This window comes from Pan paniscus, chromosome 4, assembly GCF_029289425.2.
Source record: "Pan paniscus chromosome 4, NHGRI_mPanPan1-v2.0_pri, whole genome shotgun sequence".
Taxonomy (NCBI): Eukaryota; Metazoa; Chordata; class Mammalia; order Primates; family Hominidae; genus Pan; species Pan paniscus.
In genome coordinates this window covers 131,413,742-131,432,296 of record NC_073253.2, presented here as the reverse complement: position 1 = coordinate 131,432,296, position 18,555 = coordinate 131,413,742, and the positions used below count along the sequence as shown (strand labels likewise).

At 41.3% G+C, this 18,555-nt stretch overlaps 1 protein-coding gene and 1 long non-coding RNA gene across 9 annotated transcripts in view; one reads left to right on the top strand and one right to left on the bottom strand.

Annotated features, from left to right (window-relative positions):
* SMAD5 (SMAD family member 5) overlaps positions 1 to 12,471 on the bottom strand; it is a 50,012-nt gene extending 37,541 nt beyond the window's left edge. Inside the window, exon 1 of one of the 8 annotated variants that reach the window (XM_003829249.6) lies at positions 12,236 to 12,471. The gene's annotated coding sequence lies outside the window, so the exon portion shown is untranslated. The other 7 variants (XM_003829250.6, XM_055112712.2, XM_063604230.1 and 4 more) reach the window with 7 other exon arrangements.
* Positions 11,611 to 15,692, top strand: LOC130541546 (uncharacterized). Its single transcript, XR_008955616.2, has 2 exons — positions 11,611 to 11,846; positions 15,415 to 15,692. It is a non-coding gene; the product is annotated as an uncharacterized LOC130541546 (long non-coding RNA).
* Positions 15,693 to 18,555: the final 2,863 nt, after the last annotated feature.

Genomic DNA, 18,555 nt, shown 5'->3' with positions numbered 1-18,555 from the left:
TGGCCAAAAGCAATACTCAGATGCTATTAACTGTAAGACAGTTAATGTTATGTTATGAGGTGAAAAAAAAAATTACATCTTAGAAGAAATACGGCAGCTTTTTCTTTTGTCCTCTCTCAAAGTCCTTTCTGATGCTCCCCATCACTTGCCACCAGTATCTGTCATTCTAACCCCTCCTTTGTTCTCATTCTTTTAACTCTTTTTTTTTTCTTTTCTCTTTCTGCATTTCTCATAGCTTCTCCTATATTCCTCAGTGTTGCTTTTGGAGAAACTTGATAAACTACCTAATGAAAATGAACTTTCCTTCTGTCTCAAAAAGAACCCAATTAGCATGGAATACATGATTTGTATCCTTGGTACTTTCAGGTGCTCCAGGGCTTGCTTACCTCTGAGTTCTCTAGTAAGTCAAGGGAAGATGCATTTGACAGTCCACATAGGTGAAATAATGCCCTAGACAATCTGGCTTCTGAGCAGATTCTATTTGCACCTCTGTAATCCTCATCCTGAGCCACCTAACATACCTATCCTAAAGTACACCAGTGGGAATAATATATATTAATATATACCAATATAATAAGATATATTTATATATATCTAAACATATTAAGAGGTAATATATTTAGTTCCTAAGAAAACCAAAAAGTCAATAGGCTTCAAGGAACTTAAATCGTCAAGCTATTTTCTTTTGCAATAAACCTCCATAGAAACCTATTGTAAAACAGTTGTTTATAAATGTTAATCTTATTTCAATAACATAATCAGGGATAGAAGACAAATTCTGCCTTCTCTTTTTTGCTCTTACTAGGGCCGTATTAAACCAAACTTTCAGAAGGCTAAGTGTCAAACAGCCTTTTCTTTAAAAGCCAAGTCTTGTTACAATAATTCAGAACAGGCTAACCATGAGCATCATAAAAGAAAAACACAAACTACACTGAACAGTGTCCATGAAACCTTTCAGGGAATTTCTACTTCTAGCTTGAAAACCAGAGAATCCCCAAAATCTAAATCTAAAATCTCATTAGGAAACCCATGGGACAATTCGTGTTAGGTGAGACAGTCAATTTTCATCAAAACTGCCGTATGAATGAATGGAATTAAATCTGAGTGATCAAACACTTTCAGACTCAGATAATGAACCCATTATCTGCTATTATCTTGGCCTTTCATAGTATACCTCTGGTTTATGAGGTATTTAGAGTACATACATGGAACAGAAAGAACAGTATAACTGGTAAGTGGAAGAAGAAAAAAGTGAAAAGATTATATACTGGTGAATATGACTGATTAAGAAGGAATTAACTGTGTTGCAAATGGCCAGTAACAGACAAGAAGTTGGTTGAGGGGGTTTAGCAACTGTGCAAAAAAAACACCTGGTTTGGACAGATTCTACCCCTCCCCTGCAAACTCAAACACACTGCACCTAAGTGAATAGAAGCTTAAGGATGAGGCAAGAATAACTGCTTGTCATGTAAGCACAAATTTTGAGAGTGACTACCAAAATACTGAATACGAGACAGAAATATAACAATCTATCTTTCACAGTCCACTTGGCAAGAAAGGACAAGGACGAGGAAAACCAAATCACTCAGCCAAATGAGGAAGGGAGGCTAGGAGGTGACAATCAGCTAGTCTGACTGTGAAGCAAAAGGGAAAGGCACAACCACAGAATGAAGGTCAAACAGGGAAAGACTGTGAATACAAGGCTAAGGAGTCAGACTGCTAGAAGTAATTCTATGTGCAGTGTAGAGTTCTATCTAAGCCGAAAGACATGTTCGAAGAGGTATTTCAAGAAGACAAAAATTCCAACAACAAAGGACCAAGTAAGAGACTAACTAGGGGGACAAAGCGTAGATGAAAACCATGGTAGTAACCTAACTGAGAGGAACACACACACACCGTGATTAAATAAAAAAAAAAAAAGAGATACGAGGGATGTCACAAATAAACAGAAGCCTAACTAGAAAAGTTAAGGTTTAAACCCTGAATAATGAAAACATCACTTACCAAAGGGTAACTCTAGTTATGGCCAAAACAAGGCAAGAAGGTGACAGTGGAGGGACATAAGGAAACAAATACTGGCATGCATCCAGGAAGATATAAAATTAAAGCTCAAGGAGAAAAGGAATAAATATGTAGATATTGAGGATCATATGAATTGGAGAGATGAATTGTGATATTAGACAGAGGAGACATTTGATTTATTCAAAATTTACCGGGTGCCCACTAGTGTTATGTCAGGAATACTCCATGCTAGGAACTCAGGCTTAAAAGACACTAACCGTAATCTCTGTAAGATCTTAAACAGGGGCTATAAAGAGTTTCATATGCCATTTAGCCTATCACTTAGTTTTATCCTATATTTATTTCCATATGATAGCCAACAGAAATAGGGCATTAAAATTGAGTTTAAAAAAATGTACACCAAGCACAGAGAGCCAATAATTGAACAGACAGGAATGTATGCTCCTTCTTACACTAGAAACTGGAGGGACTTAACAGCTATGAACCCATTATCTGCTATTATCTTGGCCTTTCATAGTATACCTTTGGTTTATGAAGACTTGACTTGATAATACCCTTTTATTGATGTATTTTGTCATTTCTTAGAGAAATGACCTCAAAGCTAGAAAGAAAACCAAGGTAATAATAATATTTAGAAATTCCTGTGTACGTGAGGTTCCCTGATTCTTCTGAAAAACTGCAACCACTGACTGAACACAGAACGTCACTAGTGTATCAAAAGAGATGCAGTGGTACCTCAGCCATAAATGAAAACCTTATAAAATTACGGTATATCATGAATTACAAATGAATCTATCACATTACAAAACACACACACACCTTACCTCTCTTTCAGCTCAAGCATCCCTTCTTCGGGGAAGTCTTCCCAAACCGTCCTGGCTAGAAGTCCCCCTATTATATGCTTACCACATCACATACTCCTACTTTGTAGCACTTACCACACCTATGTTTTTACATTTACCTTTCAAATCTGTCCCCACAAGAATGTAAATTCCACGAGAAGAGCTGTATCTGTTTTCACTCATCACTGTAAGCCTAGTGATACATATGCTCAATAAATATTTGTTTAATGAAAGAAAGGGTTTGTGATATTAGCTCTGGTGGTGGGGTTAGGTGTACTTTTCACTTTCTGCTTCATCTAATTCTATATTTTTTAAAATAAACATATTTCTTGAAGAGTCAGAGGAAAAACAGGCTTCAAAATTAAAGTGCAGCTATACCTCAGCCATATTATGAACCCTTACTAAGGAGAGGATTTACATTATCATGAGTCATTCCTGCTTCAAAACAATTCTCTCTAATATACTTGGGGTTATACAAATTTGGAGGTTGAAACTAAGAAAAATCAAATCAGAAACTAGGTACAAATACTTCCATAACTATAGTACTCTAGGTTAATCAACAGAAATACAGAAATGATTATCATAAAGTACACCTACTTCTTTAAGTATATGTGCATTAACTGACTCAGCAGCTATAACAGCCATGAATCATTAAACACTTATTGAGCACCTACTATCTAGCAGACATTGTAGGACATGCAGGGGTTTATCAGCACTAGCCAAGGGTGAAGGAATAAATGAGAAGGCCTTTTTCTAAGTCCCATACAAAGGTACTATATGAGTGAAGAGTGGGAATAGCAAAAATGCAAACGGGACAGAATCTCCCTTCACAGAATAACGTAGCACGACAGACACCAAACTATACCCCTATATGTAAGTACAATGAGATAAACTCAAGTTATTAGAGGAACACAGAGAGACAGAGAAAGGGCATGTAATCCAGGTATCTAGCACTTTTCACAGTGTGTCCTGTTACTACAAATGAGCTGTTGCTCCTCAAAACAATGAAATAAAACTCCAGAAGCATTATTCCTGCTCCCAATAAATATTAGTAAGAATTCATTCTTCAAAAGCATTTATCTTCCTATACTGGAATGTCTTTTGAACCTCAGATATTACAAATGCCATTTTCTGCTTATACCACTTTTCTTAATCCCTGGCCACTAATTTTTAGCTCTATCGTTATTTAAGTCTCAGCTTTAGCTCTCATCCCAGATACCTTCCCTGATCGCCCCATAATCCTATACAGAGTTTCCCTAATCTCTAATCCAATACTATGTTCATTTTCTTCACTGTATTAACTGATTCATAATAATTTGTTCATTTACTTTATTTCTGTCTCTCGCACTAGAATATAATCTTTAAAAAACAGTACCACATACATTACAATAACTTGTCAAATTCATTCAAGTCATTCATCCAAAAGAATATTTATTAAGATAGCATTTTAGGAGCTGGGAATATAGAAGTGAATAAAAGGAACCAAAACACTTGTCTTCATTTAGCTTATATTCCAGCAGAAGGAGGCCAACGAGATATAGTAAATGATATGTTTGTTAGGTGAAAAGTGCTACAGAGAAAAATTAAAACAGGGGAAGGTGGACAAGAAGTCCTGGAAGAGAGGTGTAATTTTAAACAGGGTGGCTGGGCTGGGTCTCACCAAGAAGGTGCCAACTGAGTTAAAATGTTAAGGAAATAAAAGAGTGAGCCAACAGGCATATATCTAGGGGAAAACCATTACAGGTAAAGGCAACAGGCAATGCAAAGATCCTAAGGTAGGAGCATGTCTGGCATGCTTCTGGCATGAAGAGCATATACTGACTAGAAGACCAGTATAGCCTGAGAACACAGTGTACAAGGGGGAAAAGGTAAGGAGTGGGGTCAAAGAGATACCAGAGAGCCAGAATGGCCATGCTGGATATAAAGGCTTTAGCTTTTACAGTACTCTAAGGAAACTGTGAACTCAGTGGAGAGCTCTGAGCACAGACATGATAGTTCTCGACTTACACTATTAAAGAATTATCCTGGGCCGAGGTGGGCAAATTACCTGAGGTCAGGAGTTCAAGACCAGCCTGGCGAACATGGTGAAACCCCGTCTCTACGAAAAATACAAAAATTAGCTGGGTGTGGTGGCACGTGCCTGTAATTCCAGCTACTTGGGAGGCTGAGGAAGGAGAATTGCTTGAGCCCGGGAGGCAGAAGTTGCAGTGAGCCGAGATCATACCACTGCACTCTAGCCTGGCCAACAAAGCTAGACTTCATCTCAAAAAAAAAAAAAAAAAAAAAAGAGTTATCCTGGGCCAGGCGTGGTGGCTCATGCCTGTAATCCCAGTACTTTGGAAGGCCAAGGCAGGAGAATCACTTGAGCTCAGCGGTTCAAGCCTAGCCTGGGCAACATAGTTTTTAAAACTCCATCTCTACAAAAAAAAATTGTTTTTAATTAAAAAATTAGCCAGGTGCAGTGGCACATGCCTGTGATCCCACCTACTTAGGAGGCTGAGGTGGGAGGATCACTTGAGCCCAAGAGGTCAAGGTAGCAGTGAGCCAAGATCATGCCACTGCACTCCAGCCTGGGTGACAGCACAAGACTCCGTCTCAAAATAAATAAATAAATAAATCCTGGCTGGTATGTTGAGAATAAGCAGGAGGAGGGGTGGACAGCAATGATAAAAGCAGGGAGACCAGTTCAGAGATGCAGTAATCTAAGGGAGGGGAGAAGATGACGATGGCTTACAACCAGGGTGATAGCAGTGGGGTGGTGAGCAGCAGACATATGAAAGACAGTAAGCTTCCTGATGAAGGAGATCATGGGGTGTATGAGAACAAAGGAGTTAACAATGATTCCAAGGTATCAGCCTGGACAACTGGAGAATGGGGTTTGACATCAACTGATTTGGCAAATGCAGATAAAAAAGCTAAAGGAAGATTCAGGGTTAAGTTTTATACACATTAACCATATGAATAAAATGTTGCTAAGCTTCACAAAGCTTCTATTTCAAATGAATTCATGTTGAATCAATAACCCAAAGGTCCTGTTCTTACCTAAGGTTATGGAAGTACTACATCCTGACCAACTTTCATAATAAACACACACACAAACTGACTTCAATACCCACCCCGAGACACACATACATACAGAAAAACATACAGAAAGACACACACACACACACACACACACACACACACACACACACACACACAGAGAGAGCTCACAGCTAGATTTCTAAAGTGAATTCACAGAAACAACTCTTTCACTTTGTGCTCCAACATCTCTATGACTGCTGCAATCTGAAATAAAAAGGCAAGCAAACCAATCCCCCACATTTTCCTCAACACTATTGGCCAAAACAAAATCTCCTGAGCACATCATCCCATGAAAATAAATGCCCATAATGGGTCACAACCCATTGTATTCTAATTCAAACCTGTACAAAATAATTGGACATGGGGTTTTTAAATCAACAAATTCCTTAGAACCATCCCTCAAAATTCAGATTCACTAAGCTTGGCAGAAGGGCCTTACCGCCCACATTTTTAACAAGAATCTCGGACCATGCAGGAGGCTTGGGAACCAAGGTGCTCAGGATCCCCTGCAATGGAAGAAAGACACTTGCATACATACAACCTAAGGGTAACTTTTGGGGGCAGGGGGGATGTGGGGGTAAAGCTTTAAAAATCTCTTGCCCTTGTGGTTCTCATTATCAATAGTAGTCACCAAGTGTCAGCAAGTAGACAACCACCACCACCGTCAAACCATCCCTAGATCCAGGTATACAACTGCTATCAACTTTGTAAGCCACATTCACAACTGCACGCAGAGAGGAGAAGGAAACCAAAAGCATGTTTGCTCACAGCTCTTCTAGATTCAGAAATCCTATTCTTTATAAGAACATCTACAAGAAAGACAGGATACAATTACATGGGCGCCAAAATTATTTTCACAGAGAAACATTTAAATCACCACTTTCCTCAACTGTGGCTCCCAATTTCCAAAGACATAAGAAGTTCTCATAGCAGATTTCAAAGCCCTTCAGGAGCTGAACTCATGATTCCCAACACTTCTCACTGCATAATCTTCTTGCCTATTCTGTGCCCACAGAATTCTCTACTTTATTATCTCCCACAGCCAGACTTTTGTTTCCCAGTTTTTAATCACTCTTTAAGCTTCACCTGCTCCTCTAAGTCCCCTAATTAAACAGAGCCTGATCTAAATGTATCACTCACCCCTACAGAGCCTGCAAGATTTCCTACATTGCTACCAGATGTGTTTGAGTATGCTTGTACAGGCGTGTAGGCACAGGAACAGACACAGAGCTGGTCAATCTTTGTAGTGATTCCTTTAAATTATAAAATCATCAAGTGCAGATACCAAATCATGACCGTAAAATGTGTCTCTGGAGCACAGAGAGCTAACCTGTGTACACGACATATATTACAGTGCATTATGAAGATGTTCTCCAGAGAACTCATGTGCACCCAGAGTTCAAGTTCCCTGCTTAGTAGAAAAGGGAATAAACATGACTCTGGGTAACTTTTCAGCTCTAGTGTCATCATTCACTTAATTTACACTTTCATCTCCAAAGAATGAGAAATGGTCAATGAGTAAAGTAGACAGAAGATGTGACTAAGAAGAAAACAGAAGAAGACTGGCTTTTAAATATTTTTGCAGAACCCCCCTCTTCCTGGGAACACACAAACCAGAATAACTAGAACTCAAGTTGTACAGCCTACCAGATAGGATACTAGGCAGATCCTAACACATCATGAAAACAAACCTGAACAAAACAAAACTTGCCTTGAAAGCACCAGCCATATTCTGAGATCATAGTTAAATCTGAAAGATGTAAGCCTCCTCCCAAGACTCTAGTTGCTATGCTCAGAGAAAAAGTGGGAATGGGACACTAGTTTTTTTCTATTATTTTCGGTATAACAAAACAACATATATGGATATCAAAAGAAAAAACCCTGCTAAAATCTTAACAGGTCAAATCACTTTCAAACTTCTATATTGTACCAGTCTATAAAGTACATATACGCTATAGGAAGAGATGCGGGGGGGGTCCCAAAAAATTCGAGAGCAAAACCTAGTTACAAAATGTTATGTTAATAACTAGCTTCCAAAAGTGAATTACAATTATAGTATTGCACACACAGAACTGACTTAATAAAGAACTCTTTCTTGCAAAATATCATCTCAACCAAGTTAGGATACAGTAAAAGGAGGAAGAAAAGTCACTGAAAACACCACTCTACTAGAACTGGGCCAAAAACTTCCCCCCTAGCTGCCCAAGGCAAAAAAAAAAAAAAAAAAAAAAAAAAATCAAAACTAAATAAAGAGCCCAGCCAGGCACGGTGGCTCACACCTGTAATCCCAGCACTTTGGGAGGCCATGGCGGGCAGATCACTTGAGGTCAGAAGTTCGAGACCAGCCTGGCCAACAAGGTGAAACTCCATCTCTACTAAAAATTCAAAAAATGAGCTGGACGTGGTGGTGGGTGCCTGTAATCCCAGGTACTCGGGAGGCTGAGGCAGGAGAATCGCTTGAAGCCGGGAGGCAGAATTGCAGTGAGTCAAGATCGCGTCACTGAACCCCAGCCTGGGCGACAGAGAGAGACACTCTCAAATAAACAGCCCAGAACTAGCTGATTATTTATGAAAAACCTAAGAACTCTGTAATTACCCCATCTTTCCAGGTTGGAAAACAACAAAGGCTGTCAGAAGATTAAGGTGGCCTATGAGATTAGTCCTAACAACAATCTAGTTTTTAACAATTCTTCCAAAAGAGTTCTAAATCTTTACCTCCCATTTAGTAAACAAACTTCTCAGATTCAGAGTTCTGATTAGAGATAAAGGGTATGTGACAACACCAATGAACTGCAAATTCCAATGACTATTATTCTATTAACTTCAGAAGTGGAAAAACAAGGTATGTTAAGAGTTCAAGACCAGCCTGGCGAACATGGTGAAACACCGTCTCTACTAAAAATACAAAAATTAGCCGGGTATGGTGGTGGGTGCCTGTAATCCCAGCTACTTGGGAGGCTGAGGCAGGAGAATTGCTTCAACCCGGGAGGCGGAGGTTGCAGTGAGCCAAGATTGCGCCACTGGACTCCAGATTGGGCGACAGAGCTAGACCCCAGTGGCGGGGGGATGCCATGGGTCAGCTTCCAAGGGTCCTTCATCATCTGTTTTGATGGGAAAGCACCCTATATTGCACCCCAGCTTCCTTGGGCCTTTTCTTTTCTCTAGAATATTCTTTTCTCTAGAATATCCAGGTATTCTTTTCTCTAGAATATCCAGACTGGTGGAGACAAGAATCGTTCCTCAGGCTACTAGTATCCCTTATAAAAGGGAATCTTACTCAATGTCTTTGACCTTATGAGTAGACTGGCAAACCATAGGCTATAAGCTGCTTGTAACATTTGAAGAAATAAACTATTTGCCTTCTTTGTGGTTAGTGTACAGAGAGACAGAGAGAGAGAGACAGACAGATACAAGGAATATAGATCGTCTAGAAATAAAAATAGGGAAGACTGATAAACCAAGAGAATAGACACCTATATCCTCAAGCGTACTCAAGTCAGCTCTGAAATTCACCCAGATGTGTGGCTCATTGCCTAGACCAACATATACATCTGGTAATAATAAACACTGATATGTCATAAACAAAAAGAGTTTCCTTAATTCTACAAAGTACTAGTAATATTAAAATTTACATAAAGACAAAGAATATATATGAAATAGATTTTTTAGATGGTATTTCAACTCAAGTAACTGTATTAAGAAATGAAAAACTGGTATTTTACTGCCTAGTTTTGAAAACACTAAAATCTTTAATTTGACCAAGTTACAAATCTGTTTTCAGTAGAGGGAGAAAACACACTGCCTCCGTTCAATGCAAAGGACAAAAAAGATCATCACTGCAAATCATAATGTTTGGGTTCATGATGAAAACAGGAAACAGGCTGCCCAGGTATAATTATGGTTGTAGTCTAATGTGCCTTCAGGTTCAGCCAAGAATTAAAACCCAGTGAAGAGGGTAAGCAGAATTTACTTGCCTCTACTTTGCTGCAGAATGCAACTTTTAATAATACTCCCAGCAACATGTTACATAACCAACAGTAAACAATAATCTGATTCAAACCTCATTAGTAACAACATTCTGCCACTGTCTCCCACTGAAATTAATAGCTGACTTTGCCAGAGGGGAAAGAAATCCAACACATTATCAATCTACCCATTTCTGTGGCGCCTACCATAGTGAACCAGACACGCAGATAATACTACCAGATCTGTACAGAACCTACGAAAATATTTTATTCTTTTTTTCCAGTTTGCTGCTCTCTTCCTCCTTTTAACTAGACCATATCATGTGGATGCCTTTAAAACCTGAGAGTAAAGTCAGTTGAGAAGGTTCATCTAACTTTTCTTGCTTATTTCAGCTATGATCTGAAAGGAATGGAAGCACAAAATGATGAATGAGGTATTTTTAACAAAGATACATGGGTAAATTAACAGCAGTAATGTAAAAAAGACTGAGGGAGCAGCAATGTGGAAAGGGAAGGAAAGGAAGATGTATAGGAACAATCACACAAATAATCATCAAAATTAAACTTTATAAATCTAAACATAGTATCTACAACCTTTATGAAGGTTAAGTTTTGTTAAATTGTCTAAGTTTTGCATTTTTACAATTTTCACTGTAGAGAAAAAAATATTAATAGTTACCAAAGGAATAAAAGACTAAAATAATTTGCTATACATCTGCAAATAGCTCCTTAAATTTGGAACACTAATTTCATAATGATATTTGGATCCATAAATGTGAAACTGTCACACTGAGTGTAGGTACTGTTTTCCCCACAACGGACACTACTGCATTGGCATCTAGCAGAAATTGTAAGCTATTTGGAATGTTACTAAACCTACTGGGACTAAGGTTTTCAATCTTTTGTCTTTCAAATTAAAATCAAAAACTAATTCACTCTGGGCAATTCAGGTACTCTAAGGAAATTCAAGTACTCTAGTTTTAAATCCGAATTTTCAAAAACGCAACCCAAGTACCCTTTCCTCTCAACTTCTGTGAGACCAAGCCACGACCTCCACCTATTCAATCTTTGCTGCTAGATAAGAACCCTTTTGGTAGTGCTAGGCAACAGGCATGATGTGACAAACCTAGACATCAAAACTTTTCCACAGAAAGATAAGGTAAACAAGATATACTTAGCGCCACACCCATTTAAATGCACAAGCAGCCAAAATTGCTCCCTCCCCCCGCAACACCCCCCCCCCCCAAAGCTCCAGCTGGTCAGGAAACATTGTCTTTACAATCAAGATAAAGATCTGGCTCAGGGTGTTCAGCCATTCCTCACCTACAGGCTTGCCTAAGCTCCATTCTCCAATGCCATCACCACCAGAATCGGAACATTCTGTTAGGAAGCCGGCAAACGTCCAAATACCCCAAGTATCCTCGCCCGAGTTCTGCAACCAAAAATCTGTTTTGGCTACTGAGCATGCTCAGACTTAAGACGGGCGCGCCACATGGGAGTTTTCAAAGCTTAGGCTCCAAACTCCACGTAGTAACAGCAGCTGAAAGGGGGAGAGGGGAAAAGGGGAGGGGAAGAGACTGGAATATTAATTTGAGCCCTGACATTGAAGTATAGGACCCGGCCAGCGGCTGAATATGGTGAAGGCAAAAAGACGCTGCTTTGGCATTCTCTTTGCAGCACAGAGAAGTTTACATGAAGTAGAAGAAATCCTTGCAGTGGTGAAAACTGACATGGCAAGTGGCAGAAACCAGGTCTAACTACCAGCTGATTGCAGTAGCCGGTCACAACTGCCCAGAGTGTAATTCCCACCGATAAGCGCGGATCCTTATCTTTGAAACACAAAGCGACGGCGGCACGGATTCATCAAGCCATTGGACAGCTTCGCAGTGCAGCAGCCCAGGCTGCCCAGCCGAGCACCGCAGTCCTATCAAGGGTGTGTATCCAGGGTGGTACATCCGATGAGTTAGGAAAGCAAACCGCTCCCCAGGACAGCGCGGGGTCAGGGGGTCCCCCTCCAGGGCGTCCCAGACGCCTCCCTCCAAAGTCTGGGCGGTAACGGCGGGGCTGGGACGAGGGCCAGCCCCGGCCCCGCCTCAGGACGCCCCGGGCAGCCGGCGAGGCCTCCGCAGCCGCTGGGCCGCAACCGTGTCCGCCAGCCGGGACCCCGGCAGGCCAGGACTCGGCCTACCTCCCGCCTGACAGGCCCCGGGTCGTTTCCGCTCCGTCCGCGGCCGAACGCCCCCGCCTCGGCCCGAGTCCGCCGGGGCAGAGCCTGCAGCCCCCGCTTCCCCTCGCCCGCGCGCGCCGGGGACCCTCACTCACTCGCGAGCCGGCTGGGCGCGCTCTCCCGACGCCGTCGCTGCGCTTCTCCTCGCTGCAACTTTATTAGCAGCTCGGCCGCGGGACACGCGCACGGCGCCCGCTCGCCCAGGACCCGGATGAGGGAGGGAGGGAGAGGGAGCCCGGGAGGACGCCCGCTGGGGTCGGCGCATGCGCGCCAGAGGCGGAGTGACCGCCGCGGGACCGAGGGAGGGGTGTCTTGCCCGGGCGGCTGAAAGAAGCCTCCGCGCCGGGCTCCGCGCCGGCCAACGCCGACTTCCGATCAGCTGGAGGCCTTCGCGTCGATGGCCAGGCCTGGGAATGGGAATCAGATAGCTCCCACCACCACCACAGTAGGCGCTAGAAGCTTCCACTAACCAAATCAGTATACATTGTAATAAAATTAAGTAATTGTCCTTGACACAGACAACTGGAGGTTTTCTGTCACATACAAAGTGTAAACAAAAACATCTTCGGATACGACTTAGCTACTTTTATTGATTTGTAATACAAATCTGAATGAAGAGTCTTCTTTCTGTGCAAAGTAGCTTCAAAACATGTTTCTGAGCATCTTACAGCTTCTTACTAGATGCAGCACTAAAACCCCTCCCACGGGGCAATCCTGGAACCCTTGAGGGCCTGTGGAAATGGAGCGAGTGCCCACCCTGGAGTTCCAGGAGTGGGACTGCCCATACACTGGATCGCAACCCCAGTTGTTCAAGACACATAGCCTCTCCACCTCCTTGTGGGGAGGGAGATCCCGTGGGGACCCAGCCCCTGGACAGGCGGGGCCACTGAGGTGCTGAGACGCCATCCATAGGCTTATATACACCACCCCATCTCCTGGAGTCTCTTTTCTAAGTAATTGGAGCTCTTGTCGATGCTTTTTCCTCCAAATTTCCAAAACCGTCAGTATTTCCCAGAATATAATATTGGTACCACATAGGGTACCCGATTTGAAGAGTACTAGTATGAAAAAGCTTTTGAATAATTTTGTTTTTATTTTAAAAGGTCAATACTGGCTCTCCAATGTTCTATTATAGGTTTTCTTTTTAAAATAAGTAAAAATCAAAATCGGGGTCATTTTGGAATGCTCTTTCACAACCTAATCCAATCTATCAGAAATTCTACTGACTCTTTCTTCAAAATTTATCCTAAATCTGACCATTTCTCACACCTCAATTGCCACCTCCATGGCCTGAGCCAGGGTCATCTCATCTGACACACAAATGGCGCAGCCACTATTTTGCTCCAGGCTCTAGAAGTTTATTTCTGTGGAGAAGAAACTAAATAAATGTTCCAGAAGTCTCTGCATTAGGGGTGGCCATCTCAAATGGTGACAGAGGCCTAGTAAAGGAGTGAAGGGGAAGTGGGGGAAGAGACCAGAGAGTGAGTGTCTAGTTCCAGAGACCAAAGGGGTCACTGCTATTTCATTCCAGCCAACTGTTACCATAGGGAAATGTGGAAATAAGGACCCAGTGTTGGCAGATATTCTGATTTTTCAAGCAAAGCTGGAAATTTAGATTTTTATGTGAAAATCTCAATTATATCTGTTTAGCAACTTCTTTCTATTTTTCTCTCTCTTTGCCTGTCTCCTTCCCGCCCCCCACCCCGCTCCCTTCCTCTCACTCTGTTAGACATTCTGGAGGCCAACTACATGCAAGCCAAACAAAACAAATCCATGGTCCCGATTTAGCCTACTGGCCACCAGTTTGCAATTTCAGGTCTCCATCTTAAACTTCTTTACTACATCATAAACTTTGAGAAAGTAAAGTCTGTGTACTTTAACTCTTTGTCACACTCACTGATTATTTGTTGTTAGTTCAGAAGTTTCCAGCCCTTGGAAGGCAAATATTTCTGGAGCCTGCATGGGTTTACAACTCCCAGAAGTGCATATAATCCTGCCTTGGAGGATACGTTTTTTTTTCCAGAACTGATGTTTGCAGAGTGCTTTGTTGAACATTATAGGACATAACAATTTGGTTTAAATATTTTGTATAGTAGAGATACTCCTCACTTCAAACAGCCAATAAAATCCTTCCCAAAACAAATTATTTGCTGTTTTGCAGTCACTGTACATACGTCAGAAGAATTTGTGATTACAAGATTCCTTTTCATAATCACATATGTAATCTCATAGCCAACAGTTTTGCTTCCTAAGTTATGTGTCCACATACTGATCAAATCAGCCAGCGACTCCAGCCTCTCCAACTTGCTATTTGAGCTCAGTTTAGGTCTAAAGTTGGAAGAGATAACATAGAAGAGAGGAATGGAGATTTTAGTACCACACCAGCAGCCTTCCAAAGGTCTAAGAAATTACCTAGACCTCAAAGGCTATGGAAGATCAGAGGGATCACTAAATATCTATACAGTCAAAAACATTATAAAACAGCAAATGAACAGGCATCCCAGAACCATAAGAACGAAGTAAGGAAGTCCCTGTTTTTGGCAATCAAATGGGATCTAAGAACAAATGTAGAACAGGATGATCTGAACAGATAGACATAGTCAGTGGGGCATCAAAATAGACAAACTGCTTTTTTCATTTAGCCATTCACCTGATCAAGAAGACCAGATAAAAGCAACTCCAATACTCAATTTTACTTTACTTGTAGAGAAACCTATTTCTGGACAATTTAGTCCTATAATTCTCAACCAGGGGTGACTGCACCCCCAGGAAACATTTGGCAATGTTTGAAGATGTTCTCGGTTGTCACAACTAGGAGGGCGGTGCTACTAGCATCTAGGCGTTGCAGGTCAGAGACACTGCTGAACATGCTACAATGCACAGAACAGCCTCCTTCTACCAAAAATTAGTCAACCCAAAATATCAGTTGTGCTGTGGTTGAGAAACCCTGATTTAAATCCCAAATAATTTTTCTTGGGTTGGGTTGATGTTTACAGAAGAAATGATCCTTTCCTTTGAATTTTTTCAATAATCATTTATATTATCAATTTCATGTAGAGAATTAGCCTAAATGTTTAGCCCATGACCTACTCCCTCCTTGAGTTTTTCAGGTCTAAGAAGGAGGCAACTTTCAGGAAAGGTGAGACAATATATGGAAGATGAAGAACTGGAATAATTTAGAAACATTTCTGTATTTTTTAATTTTAAAATGTCTGGTAATTGAGGCAAATTGTTTTTGGTTTGAAAATCATTAATAAATATCTTAATTTTGTAGTTTGCTGTAGCTCAGAAGGCTCTGCCTACATGACTACTGCATACCCTACTGGGAGAATTGGAAGAATGTGATGATGGTAGGAGTCACCCAGCATAGAAGCATGAGTGAATGACATCCCAGAGATCTGCAAAGGATCCTGGTAGCCACTTCAAAGACTTTTTCTCCCTTCCTCAGACAATCATGGCACATGGACATCAGAGGAAGAAATGGCGAAGTTTGTATGACTCCTCCAGCAGAGTCCTTGGAAACAATAAAGCTTCCTTTCCAAATTCTGAGAATTCTGTGTTATTCTTTAATTGGCAGACTGCCCACTGCACCCAATTCTTAATATTGGAAACAGTGCAGAAGCCAGAACTCAACTGAGGAGTTCTGAGATGAGTGAGGTTCCAAGGAAATGATGTGCAGAGGCACACCCCACAATCCAGTAAGAAAAAGCTCATCATGTTTGTCAGAAGAGATTTCATGTCAGTCTTTAACAGAAAGAGCGAACCTTCCATGCTGACCAGAGAATATGCAAAAGTAATTTTATCCAATATTTGAAAGGAGTTTTTTCCAGTAAAATTTTGGTGTTCTGGTGTGAAATGCTTCCCTTATAATCCACAGACCCTTTATTTTCATAGCTCAGAAGTTGAGATCATAATGTATTGAAAAATGAAAAAGTAAAAGAATGACAGCTGCCTCCACTCAAAGCACAGGAATCTGGCAGCCACAGACTCCTTGAAGCTTCAGGGACGGATATCAGAGAATCCGTGACCCCACCCCCGGGAATTAATGTGCACATTTTTGTGTATATACCTACATACAAATTTTCTGCAGAAAAAGCCTATAGCTTTCATCAGATTCTCAAAGGTTTCCTGACCTCCACATGTTTGCAGATGCTTAAGACAGTGGTTACTTTACACGTGGTATAAGTTTAATGTGTCCATTTTAAGGTATCTTTTCTTCTCTTTTTCAGAGCAACATAATTAGGAGACTCCTCTCTAGGGAAGGCAGCTTAATGTAGAGTCTAGAAACCTGGCTTGCCTGTCTCCAGCCATCTGCCACATTAAAGAAGGCCTCCTATGGCTGGAATCCAAGACACAAAATTAAAAGGGTTGCTTGCACCCAGAGTCATAAAACAAAGAGGCTTTCTGAAGCAGGCCTTGGAGCGAACACTCATTTCTTCCTGACTTAAACAGCATCTGTTTCTCCTGATGGCGAACACCCCCCAAGTTAACTTGAATAACCTCCGGGGTTCTACCTTCTCAATTTTCATCCTCAGAGACAGTCTCAGATGAGCCAAACCACGTGTGTACCCCACCACAAATCCAGAGCAGCAGGTGAAAATCTGAAAGTGTTAGGGAATTGAGGAGAGGGGAAAGAGATGAAAATTTCGTGTTCTCTAGGAAGCTCTTTAACTACATGAAGTCTTAATCATGAGAACTCTGATGCCAGACTTCTTTGTTTGAACACAGACTATCTCACTACCTGTATGACTATGCACAAGTTTCTTAACCCAATCTCTGCCTCAGATTCCTCATCTGTAAAATGGGGATAACTGTAGTATCAGCTTAATAGAATTATGAGGATTACATGCATAGAGACTTGCAAAGTTCTTAGAACAGTTCCTGACACAAAGTAAGTGCCATACAGGTGTTTATTTTAAAAACACATGTATTCTCCTGATACGCCAGCAATTTCTAAGAATGAATTAGCAAATCTATTTGTCACATAAAATGTGTATTCATTTTACAGTACAATAGACCCTCTTCTCTTCTTACTCCAATAGGTAATCTCATTCACTCCCAGGCCTCTAGTACCATCTGTTATAGACAATTCCCAAATTTCTGGTCCCATATTGAACTTGGCTAATGGACACCAGACCCGTAAGTTCAACTACCCTCTTACCATCTCTACCAGACTGCAGTAGTTTGGATTTTGTCTGCCCCAATACCTTCCAATCATCTTTTTCCTGCTTCCTTTGTGATATCATTTCCTTACTGTATTAACTACAGTACCAGACACCTTACCCCAGAGATGGGCACATGACCAAGGAGGGTTATCATAGTGACCCAGCTACCCAGGCCAGTGTGATTGGTTGATAAATAGACATATGACCTAAGCAAAATAACAACATCATCTTTTAGACTGACGTATGGATGTTGAGAAAGAAAAGTCCTTCTTTTTACTATCATTGCTAAGCTAAGGGTGACTCTGAGGCTGCCTGAAGCCATCTCACCACCATGTGGAGGGAGCTTGCTTGGAAATGAAGCCAGAAGAGAGAAACAGATCAGATAAATGGACATATGACCTAAGCAAAATTAACAATATCATCTCTTAGACTGATGTATGGATAAGAGAGAAAAGTCCTTCTTTTTACTGTCATTGCTAAGCTAAGGGTGACTCTGAGGCTTCCAGGATCCATCTCACCACCAGGTGGAGGGAGTTTGCTTGGAAGTGAAGCCAAAAAAGAGAAACAGATCAAAGAAACAGAAGCTAAGTCAAATCCCTGACAAAATTTTTTGAGTTCCTGGATCCAGCTGTACCTGAAGCTCTGAAGATCCTCCTTAGACTTCCCAATTACATTCACCAGTATATTCTGCTTTTGCTTAAGCCAGTTACATTTCTACCACTTGTGATTCCCATCATTGGCAGTCTCACTGGATTTATCAGGTCAAAATTTGAACTCCTAATTTTTATCCTCTCTCCCCAACTTGTTCCTGCTCCAGTCTTCCCCATATCAGTAAATGGCAGTTCCATCCATGTAGTTGTTCAAGCCATACCTAGCTGTCATATTGGAAGATTGGATTATAGGTCTTTAATCCTCAATCTCCCCCTGTTGCGGAATTATACATTCATACCCTTTGCCATGCAGTATCTTCCACCAGAGAAGGTGAAATATTCTTCCTTGCTCCTTTGAAATTGAATTTGGTCTTTTGTGTTTTTGCCATCTACCATTTAGAAGAACAGACTCCAGGTAGCCATTGAGCCAAGGAAGATGAAAATGCACATGGAGCAGAGTGGATCCCAACCCACAGTCCACAGCCTAGCTCAACAGACCTGCAAGCCTGAAGCACAGCTACCCAAGCCGATTCACAGATCCAAGAGTGAGAAAAAGTAATGTCTGTTGTTGTATACCACTGAGATTCTAGGTTTGTTTGT